This window comes from Salmo trutta, chromosome 12 (assembly GCF_901001165.1).
Source record: "Salmo trutta chromosome 12, fSalTru1.1, whole genome shotgun sequence".
NCBI classification, from domain to species: Eukaryota; Metazoa; Chordata; class Actinopteri; order Salmoniformes; family Salmonidae; genus Salmo; species Salmo trutta.
In genome coordinates this window covers 87,456,905-87,476,107 of record NC_042968.1, presented here as the reverse complement: position 1 = coordinate 87,476,107, position 19,203 = coordinate 87,456,905, and the positions used below count along the sequence as shown (strand labels likewise).

The 19,203-nt window shown below is 44.8% G+C and overlaps 1 protein-coding gene across 1 annotated transcript in view; it reads right to left on the bottom strand.

Moving 5' to 3' along the window:
* The window catches only part of LOC115204598 (reticulon-4 receptor-like 1), a 161,709-nt gene that overhangs the window by 15,748 nt on the left and 126,758 nt on the right, over positions 1-19,203 (bottom strand). The window lies entirely within an intron of this gene.

Sequence of the window (19,203 nt, the reverse complement as noted above, 5' to 3'; positions counted from 1 at the left end):
AGAGGGAGAGAGGGGAGAGAGAGAGGAGAGAGAGAGAGAGAGAGAGAGAGAGAAAGAGAAGAGAGAAGAGAGAGAGAGAGAGGTGGGGGAAAAGGGTAGTTGACATTTTCACTCCAACTAGCAGAGGACCGGTGGGTGCAGGCTGGCAGAAGAGGTAATTAGTGTGTTTGTGTGTATTTTCTTGAGGGCTTCAATAAGCTGGCAGTGAAAATGCCATCTGTAAGGTGCCAAGAACAGACACACACACACTCACACACACACACACACACACACACACACACACACACACACACACACACACACACACACACACACACACACACACACACACACACACACACACACACACACACACACACACACTGAGAAAAGGGTGATTTTGACCCGTCTCTACCATAGGTTTGTGTCAGCAATGTGTCCTTCGCTGCACAGATGTAAAACATGTTCTCTCTACCTCTCTCTCCCTCTCCCTCTCTTTGTACCTCTCTCCCACTCTGCCTCTCTCTCTACCCCTCTCTCCCTCTCTCTCCACCCCTCTCTCCCACTCTGCCTCTCTCTCTACCCCTCTCTCCCTCTGTCACTCTCTACCCCTCTCTCCCTCTCCCTCTCCCTCTCTTTGCACCTCTCTCCCACTCTGCCTCTCTCTCTACCCCTCTCCCTCTCTCTGCACCTCTCTCCCTCTCCCTCTCTCTTTGCACCTCTCTCCCACTCTGCCTCTCTCTCTACCCCTCTCTCCCTCTTTCTCTACCCCTCTCTCCTACTCTTCCTCTCGCTCTTGCTCTCTCTCTCTCTCTCTAAACCCCTCTCGCCCAATCTGCCCCTCTCTCCCACTCTCCCTCTCCCTCTCTCTACACCTCCCTCCCACTGCCTCTCCCTCTACCCCTCTCACTCTCTTTCCCACTCTCTTGCCCTCTCTTTCCCTCTCTCTCTCTACCCCTCTCTCCCACTCTGCCTCTCCCTCTCTCTACTCATCCTGCCCACTGCCTCTCCCTCCCTCTCCCTCTACCCCTCACTCCCTCTCTCTCCCTTTTTATCTTTCCCTCCTCTCTCTACCACCTTTCTATACCCCCTTCTCTTTCTCTCTGCCATTCTGCCTCATAATCTCTCTCTCCCCCTCTATCTGCCCTGTTTCTCCCTCCCTCCCCCTCTATCTGCCCCTGTTTCTCCCTCCCTCCCTCCCTCCTCTCTTTCTCATTTATTTAAAGCCATATGCTGTAGGGCCCACAGCTCTCCATGTGGCCTTTGAAGTATGCTAGATTATAAAAACAAATGTTTGGACAACGTTAAATGAGCTCTGGCAGAAAGGAGGAAGGAGACAAACACACGCAAACACATGCATACACAAGGAACCAAGGACAAACGCACACACATACATTTGCTCGCATTCACACTACTACCCACTACTTTCGTAATACAAGAGCCTTATTTACAACTACCAACAAGGAATAAGGATGTGTAGGGAAACTACCACATTACACTGGCACATAATACTATATAACCATATAACACTGGCACATAATACTACGTAACCACATTACACTGGCACATAACACTACATAACCACATTACACTGGCACATAACACTACATAACCACATTACACTGGCACATAATACTATGTAACTACATAACACTACATAACCACATTACACTGGCACATAATACAACGTAACCACATTACACTGGCACATAACACTACATAACCACATTACACTGGCACATAATACTACATAACCACATTACACTGGCACATAATACTACGTAACCACATTACACTGGCACATAACACTACATAACCACATAACACTGGCACATAATACTACATAACCACATTACACTGGCACATAACACTACATAACCACATTACTCTGGTACATAACACTACATAACCACATAACACTGGCACATAATACTACATAACCACATTACTCTGGTACATAACACTACATAACCACATAACACTGGCACATAATAACACTACATAACCACATTACTCTGGTACATAACACTACATAACCAAATAACACTGGCACATAACACTACTACATAACCACATTACTCTGGCACATAATACTACTACATAACCACATTACTCTGGCACATAACACTACATAACCACATTACTCTGGCACATAATACTACATAACCAGATTACTCTGGTACATAACACTACTTAACCACATTACTCTGGCACATAATACTACATAACCACATTACTCTGGCACATAATACTACATAACCAGATTACTCTGGTACATAACACTACTTAACCACATTACTCTGGCACATAATACTACATAACCACATTACTCTGGCACATAATACTACATAACCACATTACTATTGCTCATTAGCAGGTGTGATTTTGAAATTCCCCGTTAACAAGGTTGTGTCACCTAGTGTGAAGTGCCCTGGGTGAGAGAGGAAAGTTACTGTATTAATCCTATATCCATATCTAAAAGTGTGTTTAATCCTCTCCCTTCTCAAGTTTGCTCATAAGATATTATGAGTCGTCTGGCCTGGTTTCACCTTCCATAACCTCAGGTTTGTTGTTCCGCCCTCCATCATCCCCACTTCAGAAAATCAGATCATGTCTCTATACTCCTGCTTCCTGTTTACAAACAGAAGCTCAAACAGGAAGTTCCCGTGATGAACTCCATAGAGAAATGGTCATCCGAATCGGAGGCTATGATGCAGGATCTCAATCTGACCACCATCATTCCTGTTCCCAAGAACTCAAAGACTTCATGTAACAATGACTACCACCCTGTAGCACTCACTTCTGTAATCTTGAAGTCCTTTGAGAGGCTGGTTATGGCACACATCTCCTCCACCGTCCCAGACACCCTAGATCCACTCCAATTAGCATACTGCCCCAACAGATCCACAGACAATGCAACCTCAATTGCGCTACACACTGCCCTCTCTGACCTGGACAAGAGGAATAGCTATGTGAGAATGCTGTTCATCAACTACAGCTCAGCGTTTAACACCATAGTGCCCTCCATGCTTGTCACCAGGGACCCTGGGACTGAACACCTTCATCTGCAACTGGATCCTGGACTTCCTGACGGGTTGACCCCAGGTGGTGAGAGGTAACATCACCTCTGCCATGCTGACCCTCAACATTGGGGCCCCACAGGGGTGTGTGATTAGACCCTCCTGTACTCCCTGTTTACCCACGACTGTGTGGCCAAGTATGACTCCAACTTCATTATCATGTTGGCTGATGACACGACGGTGGTAGGACTGATCACCAATGGCAATTTTTTTACATTTTTTCACCTTTATTTAACCAGGTAAGCTAGTTGAGAACAAGTTCTCATTTACAACTATGACCTGGCCAAGATAAAGCAAAGCAGTGAGACACAAACAACAACACAGAGTTACACAGGGGATAAACAATGTTACAGGGAGGAGGTCAGAGAACGATGAGACATGTTACAGGGAGGAGGTCAGAGAACGATGAGACAGGTTACAGGGAGGAGGTCAGAGAACGATGAGACAGGTTACAGGGAGGTCAGAGAACGATGAGACAGGTTACAGGGAGGAGGTCAGAGAACGATGAGACATGTTACAGGGAGGTCAGAGAACGATGAGACAGGTTACAGGGAGGAGGTCAGAGAACGATGAGACAGGTTACAGGGAGGAGGTCAGAGAACGATGAGACAGGTTACAGGGAGGAGGTCAGAGAACGATGAGACATGTTACAGGGAGGAGGTCAGAGATCGATGAGACATGTTACAGGGAGGAGGTCAGAGAACGATGAGACAGGTTACAGGGAGGAGGTAAGAGAACGATGAGACATGTTACAGGGAGGAGGTCAGAGAACGATGAGACAGGTTACAGGGAGGAGGTCAGAGAACGATGAGACATGTTACAGGGAGGAGGTCAGAGAACGATGAGACAGGTTACAGGGAGGAGGTCAGAGATCGATGAGACAGGTTACAGGGAGGAGGTCAGAGAACGATGAGACAGGTTACAGGGAGGAGGTCAGAGAACGATGAGACATGTTACAGGGAGGAGGTCAGAGAACGATGAGACATGTTACAGGGAGGAGGTCAGAGAACGATGAGACAGGTTACAGGGAGGAGGTCAGAGAGCGATGAGACATGTTACAGGGAGGAGTTCAGAGAACGATGAGACATGTTACAGGGAGGAGGTCAGAGAACGATGAGACATGTTACAGGGAGGAGGTCAGAGAACGATGAGACAGGTTACAGGGAGGAGGTCAGAGAACGATGAGACAGGTTACAGGGAGGAGGTCAGAGAACGATGAGACATGTTACAGGGAGGAGGTCAGAGAACGATGAGACATGTTACAGGGAGGAGGTCAGAGAACGATGAGACATGTTACAGGGAGGAGGTCAGAGAACGATGAGACATGTTACAGGGAGGAGGTCAGAGAACGATGAGACATGTTACAGGGAGGAGGTCAGAGAACGATGAGACATGTTACAGGGAGGAGGTCAGAGAACGATGAGACAGGTTACAGGGAGGAGGTCAGAGAACGATGAGACATGTTACAGGGAGGAGGTCAGAGAACGATGAGACATGTTACAGGGAGGAGGTCAGAGAACGATGAGACATGTTACAGGGAGGAGGTCAGAGAACGATGAGACAGGTTACAGGGAGGAGGTCAGAGAACGATGAGACATGTTACAGGGAGGAGGTCAGAGAACGATGAGACAGGTTACAGGGAGGAGGTCAGAGATCGATGAGACAGGTTACAGGGAGGAGGTCAGAGAACGATGAGACATGTTACAGGGAGGAGGTCAGAGAACGATGAGACAGGTTACAGGGAGGAGGTCAGAGAACGATGAGACAGGTTACAGGGAGGAGGTCAGAGAACGATGAGACAGGTTACAGGGAGGTCAGAGAACGATGAGACAGGTTACAGGGAGGAGGTCAGAGAACGATGAGACATGTTACAGGGAGGAGGTCAGAGAACGATGAGACAGGTTGCAGGGAGGAGGTCAGAGATCGATGAGACATGTTACAGGGAGGAGGTCAGAGAACGATGAGACAGGTTACAGGGAGGTCAGAGAACGATGAGACATGTTACAGGGAGGAGGTCAGAGAACGATGAGACATGTTACAGGGAGGAGGTCAGAGAACGATGAGACATGTTACAGGGAGGAGGTCAGAGAACGATGAGACATGTTACAGGGAGGAGGTCAGAGAACGATGAGACAGGTTACAGGGAGGAGGTCAGAGAACGATGAGACATGTTACAGGGAGGAGGTCAGAGAACGATGAGACATGTTACAGGGAGGAGGTCAGAGAACGATGAGACATGTTACAGGGAGGAGGTCAGAGAACGATGAGACAGGTTACAGGGAGGAGGTCAGAGAACGATGAGACATGTTACAGGGAGGAGGTCAGAGAACGATGAGACAGGTTACAGGGAGGAGGTCAGAGATCGATGAGACAGGTTACAGGGAGGAGGTCAGAGAACGATGAGACATGTTACAGGGAGGAGGTCAGAGAACGATGAGACAGGTTACAGGGAGGAGGTCAGAGAACGATGAGACAGGTTACAGGGAGGAGGTCAGAGAACGATGAGACAGGTTACAGGGAGGAGGTCAGAGAACGATGAGACATGTTACAGGGAGGAGGTCAGAGAACGATGAGACAGGTTACAGGGAGGAGGTCAGAGAACGATGAGACAGGTTACAGGGAGGAGGTCAGAGAACGATGAGACATGTTACAGGGAGGAGGTCAGAGAACGATGAGACATGTTACAGGGAGGAGGTCAGAGAACGATGAGACATGTTACAGGGAGGAGGTCAGAGAACGATGAGACAGGTTACAGGGAGGAGGTCAGAGAACGATGAGACATGTTACAGGGAGGAGGCCAGAGAACGATGAGACAGGTTACAGGGAGGAGGTCAGAGAACGATGAGACAGGTTACAGGGAGGAGGTCAGAGAACGATGAGACATGTTACAGGGAGGAGGTCAGAGAACGATGAGACATGTTACAGGGAGGAGGTCAGAGAACGATGAGACAGGTTACAGGGAGGAGGTCAGAGAACGATGAGACATGTTACAGGGAGGAGGTCAGAGAACGATGAGACAGGTTGCAGGGAGGAGGTCAGAGATCGATGAGACATGTTACAGGGAGGAGGTCAGAGAACGATGAGACAGGTTACAGGGAGGAGGTCAGAGAACGATGAGACAGGTTACAGGGAGGAGGTCAGAGAACGATGAGACATGTTACAGGGAGGAGGTCAGAGAACGATGAGACAGGTTGCAGGGAGGAGGTCAGAGATCGATGAGACATGTTACAGGGAGGAGGTCAGAGAACGATGAGACAGGTTACAGGGAGGTCAGAGAACGATGAGACAGGTTACAGGGAGGAGGTCAGAGATCGATGAGACATGTTACAGGGAGGAGGTCAGAGATCGATGAGACAGGTTACAGGGAGGTCAGAGAACGATGAGACAGGTTACAGGGAGGAGGTCAGAGAACGATGAGACAGGTTACAGGGAGGAGGTCAGAGAACGATGAGACAGGTTACAGGGAGGAGGTCAGAGAACGATGAGACAGGTTACAGGGAGGAGGTCAGAGAACGATGAGACAGGTTACAGGGAGGAGGTCAGAGAACGATGAGACATGTTACAGGGAGGAGGTCAGAGAACGATGAGACATGTTACAGGGAGGAGGTCAGAGAACTGGCAGTGTGGTGCCAGGACAACAACCTCTCCCTCAACATCGGCAAGCCAGGTCCTGAGGCAGTAAAGCATCCCTAAACCATCACACTACCACCACCATGCTTGACCGTTGGTATGAGGTTCTTACTGTAGAATGCAGTGTTTGGTTTTTTCACCAGGCGTGTCGTTCAAAAAGTTATACTTTTTAATAATCTGTCCATTAGACCATTCTTTCAAAAGTCCTGAGGATCATCGATGTGCTTCCAGGTGCTTTTTTGGCAAACTTAAGTAAATGTTTTAGATGACATGAGTCCCATTATGCCTGGTGATAACCAAATGTTTGCATTCCACAGTAAGAACCTCATACCAACGGTCAAGCATGGTGGTAGTGTGATGGTTTGGGTTTTTTATTATCTATATTATCATCATCACTGCATTGTTGGGAAAGAGCTCTCAAGGTAAGAATTTCCCTGTGCTGTTTTAACACCTGTTGTATCCTGTGGACGTGGTGAATAAACTTTGAAACTTAAAACTTCTGCTCAGGAATGAGGAGCTTGTTGTAGCAGTAAGATACTGTTTGTTGCCGCGAGACACACACTTTGATCTCACATACACACACACACACATACTTGACGAACTCCCGTGTGCGTTGCTGGTATTTACATTCCATAGCGACAGCCCTAGGATCGCCCCGGCAACGCGTCTGACATTCTAGAACTTCGTAATTAACCATAATCCTGCTCAGCCAGAGGAGATGCGATAAGACACACACACACTTAAAGACACAGACAAACAGACATCTCTGGTTTATGTGAGGAGAACTCAGTGAGTAGGAAAACAGGCTGCAACCCAAATGGCACCCCGTTCTCTCATTGGTAAACTACTTTGGCACATAGCCCTATGGGTCCTGGTAAAAGCCCTCACTTCGTCTCCAGGGATTATTCTCCACAATATAATATTATTGGATGCCTTACATTTACAGCTGGATATACAGTAGCGAGAGAGAGAGAGAGATGGAGAGAGAGAGCGAGAGAGAGAGAGAGAGGGGAAGAGAGAGAGCGAGAGAGAGAGAGGGGAAGAGAGAGAGCGAGAGAGAGAGAGGAAGAGAGAGAGAGAGAGGAAGAGAGAGAGAGAAAGAAGATGAGTTAGAGCGAGAGAGAGAGATGATGAGATAGAGAGAAGATGAAAGAGAGGAAGAGAGAGAGAGATGATGACATAGAGAGATAAACAGATGAGCATTAATGCAAATGTGTTCAATAGAGCAGAAGAGAGATAATTAGATGGAGTTAGAGAGACAGACAGGTATAGAATGAATGGGAGATATAATTAGATGGAGAGACAGACAGGTATAGAAGGAATGGGAGATATGGGAGATACAATTAGATGGAGAGACAGACAGGTATAGAGGGAATGGGAGATATAATTAGATGGAAAGAGAGAGAGAGAGAGAAAGAGAGAGAGGAAGAGAGAGAGAGATGGAGAGAGGAAGAGAGAGAGAGAGGAAGAGAGAGAGGAAGAGAGAGAGGAAGAGAGAGAGAGATGAAGAGGGAGAGAGGAAGAGAGAGGAAGAGAGAGGAAGAGAGAGGAAGAGAGAGCGAGAGAGTGAGATGGAGAGAGGAAGAGAGAGAGAGAGGAAGAGAGAGAGAGATGGAGAGAGAGAGAGATGGAGAGAGGAAGAGAGAGAGAGATGGAGAAAGGAAGAGAGAGAGGAAGAGAGATGAGAGAGAGAGAAAGAAGATGAGTTAGAGAGAGAGAGATGATGAGATAGAGAGAGGAAGAGAGATGATGAGAGAGGAAGAGAGAGAGAGATGATGACAGAGAGATAAACAGATGAGCATTAATGCAAATGTGTTCAATAGAGCAGAAGAGAGATAATTAGATGGAGTTAGAGAGACAGACAGGTATAGAGGGGATGGGAAGAGATAATTAGATGGAGAGACAGACAGACAGGTATAGAGGGGATGGGAAGAGAGAGAGGAAGAGAGAGAGAGAGAATATGAGAAAGAGAGGAAGAGAGAGAGAGATGATGACATAGAGAGATAAACAGATGAGCATTAATGCAAATGTGTTCAATAGAGCAGAAGAGAGATACTTAGATGGAATTAGAGAGACAGACAGGTATACAGGGGATGGGAAAGATAATTTGATGGAGAGAGAGACAGAGCGTAAACACAGAGCTTCTGAGATATAGAGGGACGTGGAGGGGATGAAAGAAAGAGGGAAAGAGTATAAAAAAAGTATATATATATATATATATAGAGAGAGAGAGAGAGAGAGAGAAGGAGAGAGAGAGTGTTCACTGTAAATTTTGATTGTTTATTTCACTTTTGTTTGTTATCTATTTCAGTTGCTTTGGCAATGTTAACATATGTTTCCCATGCCAATAATGATCAATGTTAACATATGTTTCCCATGCCAATAAAGATCAATGTTAACATATGTTTCCCATGCCAATAAAGATCAATGTTAACATATGTTTCCCATGCCAATACAGATCAATGTTAACATATGTTTCCCATGCCAATACAGATCAATGTTAACATATGTTTCCCATGCCAATACAGATCAATGTTAACATATGTTTCCCATGCCAATAAAGATCAATGTTAACATATGTTTCCCATGCCAATAAAACCCCTTGAATTGAGAGAGTCCAGTGAAGAATAAATACCATTGTAAATACAACCCATATTTATGTTCATTTACAGTATTTACCCTTTTGTAACTTAACTATTTGCACATAATATGACATTTGAAATGTCTTTATTCTTTTGGAACTTTTGTGAATGTAATGTTTACTTTCAAATGTTTTATAATTTTTTTGTTTATTATGTACTTCACTTGCTTTGGCAATGTAAACAAATGTTTCCCTTGCCAATAAAGCCCTTCAATTAACTTGAAATTGAGAGAGAGAGATAGAGACAGAGACAGAGAGAGAGAGAGAGAGAGAGAGAGAGAGAGAGAGAGACAGAGGGAGAAAGAGAAAGAGAGACAGAGAGACAGAGAGAGAGAATGAGGGGAAGTGAGAGAGAGGAAAGGAGAGAGAGAGGCAGAGAGATAGAGAGATGGAAAGAGCATAGGGACATGACTATATCGCTCTCTCTCGCGCTCTCTCTCTGTCACTCTCTCTCTCTCCCTCTGTCACTATATCTCTCTCTCCAGCTGTCTCTCTCTATTTCCATCTGTCTCTCTCTCGTTTTCTCTCTCTCCTTTTTTCCTTTGTTTCGATGTTATGTTGGTGTGTCCTAGTGTGACACCGTGGCTCTAAATTAGACTAGATGAATAACTAAGGAGAAAAAGCCAAGCCTCTGAGCACTATCTCTCCCTCCTGTTGTCATCTTCTGCAGAGCTCAAAAGCCTCTGGATTTGTTCTCTGTTCACACTACAACCAATTTCATACCCACACAGACGCGCACGCTCACACCCACACGCACGCACACACACACCCATGAAAAGATGCTTACACGCACGCTTCATACTCCTCAGAGGAAAACGTCAGTTCAAATCACACCAGAGAAAATTGTTCTCATATTCCAGAGCTGCTGTTCTGTCGACATTCTGGGTTTTTAAATCAAATCAAATTACATTTTATTGGTCCCATACACATATTTAGCAGATGTTATTGCGGGTGAAGTGAAATGCTTGTGCTCCAACAATGCAGTAATATCTAACAATACACAGCAATACACACACATCTAAAAAGTAAAAGAACAATATAGAAATATTTGGACGAGCAATTTTTTTATTTTATTTATTTAACCTTTATTTAACTATGCAAGTCAGTTAAGAACAAATTATTATTTACAATGACGGCCTACCAAAAGGTAAAAGGCCTCCTGCGGGGACGGGGGCCTGGGGTTAAACATAAAAAAAAAAATAATAATACAATATAAATATAGGACAAAACACACATCACAACAAGAGAGACAAAACAACACTACATAAAGAGAGACCTAAGACAACAGAGTGAGTCCGGAGTATAAATATATACATACACTACATGACAAAAATGATGTTTACACCTGCTCATCGAACATCTCATTCCAAAATCATATGGAGTTGGTCCCCCTTTGCTGCTATAACAACCTCCACTCTTCTGGGAAGGCTTTCCACTAGATGTTGGAACATTGCTGCTATAACAGCCTCCACTCTTCTGGGAAGGCTTTCCACTAGATGTTGGAACATTGCTGCGGGGACTTGCTTCCATTCAGCCACAAGAGTATTAGTGATGTTTGACACTTATGTTTGGCGATTAAGGCCTGGCTCGCGGTCGGCGTTCCAAATCATCCCAAAGGTGTTCATTGGGGTTGACGTCAGGGCTCTGAGTAGGCCAGTCAAGTTCTTCGACACCGATCTCTACAAAAGATTTCTGTACGGACCTCGCTTTGTGCACAGGGGCATTGGGGCGGCAGCGTGGCCTAGTGGTTAGAGCATTGGACTAGTAACCGAAAGGTTGCAAGATTGAATCCCTGAGCTGACAAGGTAAAAATCTGTTGTTCTACCCCTGAACAAGGCAGTTAACCCAGGCCATCATTGAAAATAAGAATTTGTTCTTAACTGACTTGCCTAGTTAAATAAAGGTAAAATAAAAACTGTCATGCTGAAACAGGAAAGTGATTTACACAAACTGTTGCCACAAAGTTGGATGCGCAGAATCATCTAGAATGTCGTTGTAGTGTTAAGATTTCCCTTCACTGGAACAAAGGGGCCCAAACCATGAAAAAAAAAGTCCTCCTCCAACAAACTTTACAGTTGGCGCTATGAATTCGGGCAGGTAGCGTTCTCCTGGCATCTGCCAAACCCTGATTTGTCTGTCAGACTGCAAGATTGTGAAGCATGAGAACGCGTTTCCACTGCTCAAGAGTCGAGTCGCGGCGAGCTTTACACCACTCCAGCCGACGCTTCGCATTGCACATGGTGATCTTAGGCTTGTGTGCAGCTGCTCGGCCATGGAAAGCCATTTCATGAAGCTCCCGATGAACAGTTCTTGTGCTGACGTTGCTTTCAGAGGCAGTTTGCAATTCGGTAGTGACTGCTGCAACCGAGGACAGATGATTTTTATGCGCTCTGTTCTTCAGCACTCGGAGGTCGCATTCTGTGAGTTTATGTGTCCTACCACTTCGGGGCTGAGCCGTTGTTGCTCCTAGACAATTCCGCTTCACAATAACAGCACTTATAGTTGACAGGGGCAGCTCTAGCAGGGCAGAAATTTGATGAACTGAAGAAAAAAAAAATGTACGGAGAAAAGCATTTTGGAAAGGTGTTGGAAAGGTGGCATCCTATGACAGTGCAATGTTGAATGTCACTGAGCTCTTCAGTAAGGCCGTTCTACTGCCAATGTTTGTCTATGGAGATTGCATGGCTGTGTTCTCGAATGTATACACCTGTCAGCAACGGGTGTGGCTGAAATAGCTGAATCCACTAATTTGAAAGGGTGTCCACATACTTTTGTATATATAGTGCATATGGGGGCACCAGGTAGCCTAGTGGTTAGAGCATTGCAGGGAGGAGGTCAGAGAACGTCAGTAACCAAAAGGTTGCAAGATCGAATCCCTGAGCTGACAAGGTACAAATCTGTCGTTCTGCCCCTGAACAAGGCAGTTAACCCTTACCGTAACCCTTACCTTAACCTTAAACAGTTGCAATTCATGCCTAAACTTAACTGTTGAAATTTTACATTAATTATTGTAATTTTTTTTAGGAAAGGGTTTACTTTCTTACCACTGGAGGAAATTACATCATATACTTTAAGCTGAAGTAAAGCAGATGAACTATGACCTGTTCTGTAAATCCATGGACAATGCCTGAGCACTCAACCTCAGCTCTTTGGGATGGCCTCTCTCTCTTTCTCTCCAAGTCCTGCTTTCACTCTCTGCAGAACATTTATCCCCCCTCCCTCACTCCTCAACAAATCCATCCTACCCCTCCCTCAATCCCTTCCCTTCTCTAACCCTCTCTTCATCTCTGTTTCCCTCACTCAGAGAGGTGTGAGAAAAACACAAGTCCAGCTCATGAATGATCATTAAAGAATTCTTAGGCAACCATATTCTCTCTCTCTGTCTCTCATCCCTCAATCCCTCTCTCCAGCCCTCTGTATCTCTCTCTATGTGTCTATCTTGTAACACTAGCAGTACTGAGACATGGCCCCAGGGCAGAACTTTAAATATTCAACACAACAAGTTATTATGGGAGAAAAGCCCGGCCAATGTCCCAGCAGTAGTGCACTCAAAGATCTGTGTGTGTGTATACGTGTGTGCGTGCATGTGTGTGGGTGTGTGTGTTTGTGTGTGTTTGAGTGGGTGTGTGTTTGAGTGTGTGTGTGTGTGTGTGTGTTTGAGTGGGGGTGTGTGTGTGTGTGTGTGTGTGTGTGTGTGTGTGTGTGTGTGTGTGTGTGTGTGTGTGTGTGTGTGTGTGTGTGTGTGTGTGTGTTTGAGTGGGTGTTTGTTGATTTGAATAGGTCAGACGTTCTATAGATTTGGTCAGAGTTTGTTTCCTTGACCTGCTAGTTTTCTGTGCTGAAACTGAGATACTGTAGAATGTTTGCCAAAACCCTAACCCACTCGTCTTCCCCTTGGCTAACTCTTCATAGCATTTCATACAGCACAACATGCTATTCAAAATACAGTAGCTTCTGAAGTTTTCCAATTGAACATTTTACTATTTCTTGAAAGGTTTCAAGTTTTCTTCCAACAGCGACAATATACAGAGATTCCAAACTAGCAAATGCTATTTCTATAGATGTCTAGGGCCATGTTAAAGTCACAGCCCTGCTCTGCAGATGTAGGCCAGCCATGTTAAAGTCACAGCCCTGCTCTGCAGATGTAGGCCAGCCATGTTAAAGTCACAGCCCTGCTCTGCAGATGTAGGCCAGCCATGTTAAAGTCACAGCCCTGCTCTGCAGATGTAGGCCAGTGTCTATATGTTCCTACAGTACATAGTGAGATCCAGTGACGGTCAGGGCTATTTAAGATGAGGGAGGACAATTTTTTTTTGTTCATGAGCGTGGACTTATTTCTATTACATCATGTTGGATGACTCTCATTCATATTCCATTCACCCAGCTCAATGTAACAGCGATAGGCTTAGGCTACTACATTTTCCCAATAACCATCATGAGGTTGCTACAACCTAGCCTATGAGTGAAAGTTTACAACCTAGCCTATGAGTGAAGTTTACAACCTAGCCTATGAGTGAAGTTTACAACCTAGCCTATGAGTGAAAGTTTACAACCTAGCCTATGAGTGAAGTTTACAACCTAGCCTATGAGTGAAGTTTACAACCTAGCCTATGAGTGAAGTTTACAACCTAGCCTATGAGTGAAGTTTACAACCTAGCCTATGAGTGAAGTTTACAACCTAGCCTATGAGTGAAGTTTACAACCTAGCCTATGAGTGAAGTTTATAACCTAGCCTATGAGTGAAGTTTACAACCTAGCCTATGAGTGAAGTTTACAACCTAGCCTATGAATGAAAGTTTATAACCTAGCCTATGAGTGAAGTTTACAACCTAGCCTATGAGTGAAAGTTTACAACCTAGCCTATGAACAAAGTATATTGCCCCGGTGGAAATACATTTGTAATACCAAAAGCCTTACCTTGACTTGGAACAGTTCCAGTGTTGTGTTGGATATTCATAGCCAGCTAGCTAACATAGCATCCCTCTGTATGAGCAGGATGTTTCAGTAGGCTAAACTAGCTAGCTGCACTTGCTAGCTACGGAAGTGAAACTGAAAGTGAAACAAAATTACAATATCTCTCCCTCTCTATTTCTGTCTTGCTTCTCCTTCATTTAGGAATAAATTAATATGTTTAAAACTGTTAAACTATTGTCTTTCTCTCTCTTTTGTCAGCTACTCACCACATTGTATACACTGCAGCGCTAGCTAGCTGTAGCTTATGCTTTCAGTACTAGATTCATTCTCTGATACTTTGACTGGGTGGACAACATGTCAGTTCATGCTGCAAGAGCTCTGATAGGCTGGAGGACTTCCTCCGGAAGTTGTCATAATTACTGTGTAAGTCTATGGAAGGGGGTGAGAACTAAGAGCATACTATGTTTTGTATTAAAGTCAATGTACCCAGAGGAGGACAGAAGCTAGCTGTCCTCCAGCTACATCATGGTGCTACCCTACAGAGTGCTGCTGAGGCAACTGTAGACCTTCATTGCAAAATAGTGTGTTTTAATCAGTTATTTGTTGAATATTGATTATATTTAATATAGTTTTATCTAAAAAAGGATAACTTTTAAATGTTTTACAATTTACACTTTTATGAAATTCACTGAGGAGGATGGTCCTCCCCTTCCTCCTCTGAGGAGCCTCCTCTGGTGTGATCCTGTCCCAGTTATAGCTATACACCCAAGTGGGCTGGATGGAGGCTCTATCCAACACACACACACACACACACACACACACACACACACACACACACACACACACACACACACACACACTACTTGTAGGGGTCAACACTACCAGCAGAACTCTCGCTGAAACTAGTAGTGTAATTAGGGACTAATTAGCATGCTAGCGTTAGGACTACGAGAGTCTCTTCGCTACACTGCCTGAGAGAGGGAGGAGGAGAGAGAGGGAGAGGAGAGGAAGAGATGGCGGAAAAGAGCGAGGGAAAGAGAGAGAAAGGGAGAGCAGGTGAGAGAGGGAGAGGGAGAGAGAGCGAGAGAGAGACGGAGGAAAAGAGCGAGGGAAAGAGAGAGAACGGGAGAGCAGTTGAGAGAGAGAAAGGAGAGAGAGAGAGAAAAAGGATTAGAGAGAGACAGCCCTTTAATAGGGAATATCTGCACAGGGTCCTCTGTTACAAGTGTGTGTGTGAGAGAGCGAGAGAGAGAGAGAGAGAGAGAGAGAGAGAGAGAGAGAGAGAGAGAGAGAGAGAGAGAGAGAGAGAGAGAGAGTGTGTGTGTATTTTTGTGAGTGCGAGTGTGATTGACAGCTAGGGTAATTATAGTCCCTCAGTGGCGGTAAACTCCGATTGACCCCGTATGGTGGGTTCTAGAACCCTGGACACTGACGCACCGCGCCTCAGCCAACTGACACTACCGCCGGCGCTGAAAATAGACCCGTGAGACAGAGGAGACAGAAAGCGAGAGAAAGACACCATGAAAAAAAAACACTGTGGCAAACTATTTGACCATGGTTACTGATCAAAACCTTAGAACAACCTTGACAAAGAACAGGCTCAATGAGCATAGCCTTGCCATTGAGAAGGGTAGACACAGGAAAACATGGCTCCCTGTAGAGGAAAGGCTGTGCAACCACTGCACTACAGCAGAATCTGAGACAGAGCTGCATTTTCTGACAAAATTTAAAAAATGTAAAACAAGTAGAGAGTGTCATTTAAAAGACCTCTCTGATGAGGATAGGCTACCTGTCCTGTTGGGGGAGGACACAGAGAGCTGTGGGTTGGCAGCGCACTACATTGCTGCCTGACATAAGATGAGGGACAGTGTCTGACAGACCAACCAATCTGCACATGTACTCTATGCTTATTGTTAATGTTCAAGGTATGGTTATTTTGACCCTTGATTATTATTGTTACTGTTGTCCCGTTGACAATATTGATTATTATTATTTTAATTATGTTAATATTGTAAACCTCCAAAGTAAGCTTTGGCAATATGCACATTGATACAGCATGCCAATAATTGAATTGAAAGAGAGAGAGGGAGACAGAGTGAGACAGACATAGAGAGAGAGAAAGAGAAAGAAAAAGAAAGAAAGAAAGAAAGAAAGAGAGAGAGAGAGAGAGAGAGAGAGAATTAGACGGACACCCGCTAATTATCAAAATACAGAAAAGAGCCGTTAAATTCTACAACCACCTAAAAGGAAGCGATTCCCAAACCTTCCCATAACAAAGCCATCACCTACAGAGAGATGAACCTGGAGAGGAGTCCCCTAAGCAAGCTGGTCCTGAGGCTCTGTTCACAAACACAAACAGACCCCACAGAGCCCCAGGACAGCAACACAATTAGACACAACCAAATCATGAGAAAACAAAAAAGATAATTACTTGACACATTGGAAAGAATTAACAAAAAAACTGACCAAACTAGAATGTTATTTGGCCCGAAAGAGAAAGTACACAATGGCAGAATACCTGACCATATTAGAGACACATATTTCCCTCAGATTATACAGACCTACAAAGATTTTTAAAACAAATCCAATTTTCATAAACTCCCATATCTATTGGATGAAATACCACAGTGTGCCATCACAGCAGCAACCAATCTTTTATATATATATATATATATTTTATGGCACACGAGACACCTGTCTGATTCACGCCTGTCTGAATGGACTAATCCACTGTAGAGGCCTGTCTGAGTCGACTAATCCACTGTGGAGGCCTGTCTGAATGGACTAATTCATTGTGGAGGCCTGTCTGAATGGACTAATTCATTGTGGAGGCCTGTCTGAGTGGACTAATTCAATGTAGAAGCCTGTCTGAGTGGACTAATCCATTGTGGAGGCCTGTCTGAGTGGACTAATCTACTGTGGAGGCCTGTCTGAATGGACTAATTCATTGTAGAGGCCTGTCTGAATGGACTAATTCATTGTGGAGGCCTGTCTGAGTGGACTAATTCACTGTAGAGGCCTGTCTGAGTGGACTAATCCATTTTGGAGGCCTGTCTGAGTGGACTAATTCATTGTAGAGGCCTGTCTGAATGGACTAATTCATTGTAGACGCCTGTCTGAATGGACTAATTAATTGTAGAGGCATGTCTGAATGGACTAATTCATTGTATCATCGGATGGGGCCACAGTGTCTTCTGATCCCTCCTGTCTCAGCCTCCAGTATTTATGCTGCAGTAGTTTATGTGCCGGGGGGCTAGGGTCAGTCTGTTTCATCTGGAGTATTCTCTTGTCTTATCCGGTGTCCTGTGTGAATTTAAATATGCTCTCTCTAATTCTCTCTCTCTTTCTCTCTTTCTTTCTTTCTCTCGGAGGACCTGAGCCCTAGGACCATGCCTCGGGACTACCTGGCATGATGACTCCTTGCTGTCCCCAGTCCACCTAGCCATGCTGCTGCTCCAGTTTCAACTGTTCTGCCTGCGGCTACGGAACCCTGACCTGTTCACCGGACGTGCTTGTTGCACCCTCGACAACTACAATGATTATTATTATTTGACCATGCTGGTCATTTATGAACATTTTAACATCTTGACCATGTTCTGTTATAATATCCACCCGGCACAGCCAGAAGAGGACTGGCCACCCCTCATAGCCTGGTTCCTCTCTAGGTTTCTTCCTAGGTTTTTGGCCTTTCTAGGGAGTTTTTCCTAGGGAGTTTTTCCTAGCCACCGTGCCTCTTTCACATGCATTGCTTGCTGTTTGGGGTTTTAGGCTGGGTTTCTGTACAGCACTTTGAGATTTCAGCTGATATACGAAGGGCTATATAAATAAATTTGATTTGATTTGATTGTAGAGGCCTGTCTGAATGGACTAATCCACTGTGGAAGCCTGTCTGAGTGGACTAATCCATTGTAGAAGCCTGTCTGAGTGGACTAATCCACTGTGGAAGCCTGTCTGAGTGGACTAATCCACTGTGGAAGCCTGTCTGAGTGGACTAATCCACTGTGGAAGCCTGTCTGAGTGGACTAATCCATTGTAGAAGCATGTCTGAGTGGACTAATCCACTGTGGAAGCCTGTCTGAGTGGACTAATCCACTGTGGAAGCCTGTCTGAATGGACTAATCCACTGTTGAAGCCTGTCTGAATGGACTAATCCACTGTGGAAGCCTGTCTGAATGGACTAAATGCACTGTGGAAGCCGTGGGGGTGGCACACCAATATCACTATTACTTACTGTCATTTGTAATCTATAATGTTTGTTTGGCTACGGTCTTCCTGTTAATGCCTTCAATAAACTATTATAACTGTCTTACCGTTGTCATTGTAGGAGTGGACACATTGTTTCTATAGCACACAACCTAAGCTCCAGTACACTTTTACAAGTTGTCAATTTATTCAAATGTCTTTTGTTTATAGTGCTCCTGTCAATCTTGAGTACCTGATTACACACAGAAGTAGGACTAGTCTACCTGGCCTGCGCATAAATGTAGACCTATAAGTGTGCTTATTTGTGAAATGGATACTATTTCTGATTGTCTTAACTGACCATCAGTGTGGAGCTTCTCAAAGTCAGTTTTTCTTTGCCTCACATAGCAAATAAACAAAGTCTGTTTTTTAAGAATTACAATAGTTCCTCAACATAGCCTATTTGAAAAACACTTCCAGCTCTCTTCCTTTCGATTAACACTCAGCATGAAAGGGGAAAAAAATGTCATGCTCTGATCTGGTGAAAATAGTCCTACCTGATTACTTCTTATCCTTTTGCACAAAGAGCCTACAGCTGTGTCTGTCTGTCCGGAGCTCACTGGCGCAGGAAACTCTGAGGACCTAGAATATTTTCTACAATGTTACCAGTTTTACCAAGTTAACACACGAGTTGATACAACGTTTCCAATTCCATGCAGACAGGCCATGCGTAGCCAGTGTGATTTATAGGATATTTTACATATTGGCAATAGAAGT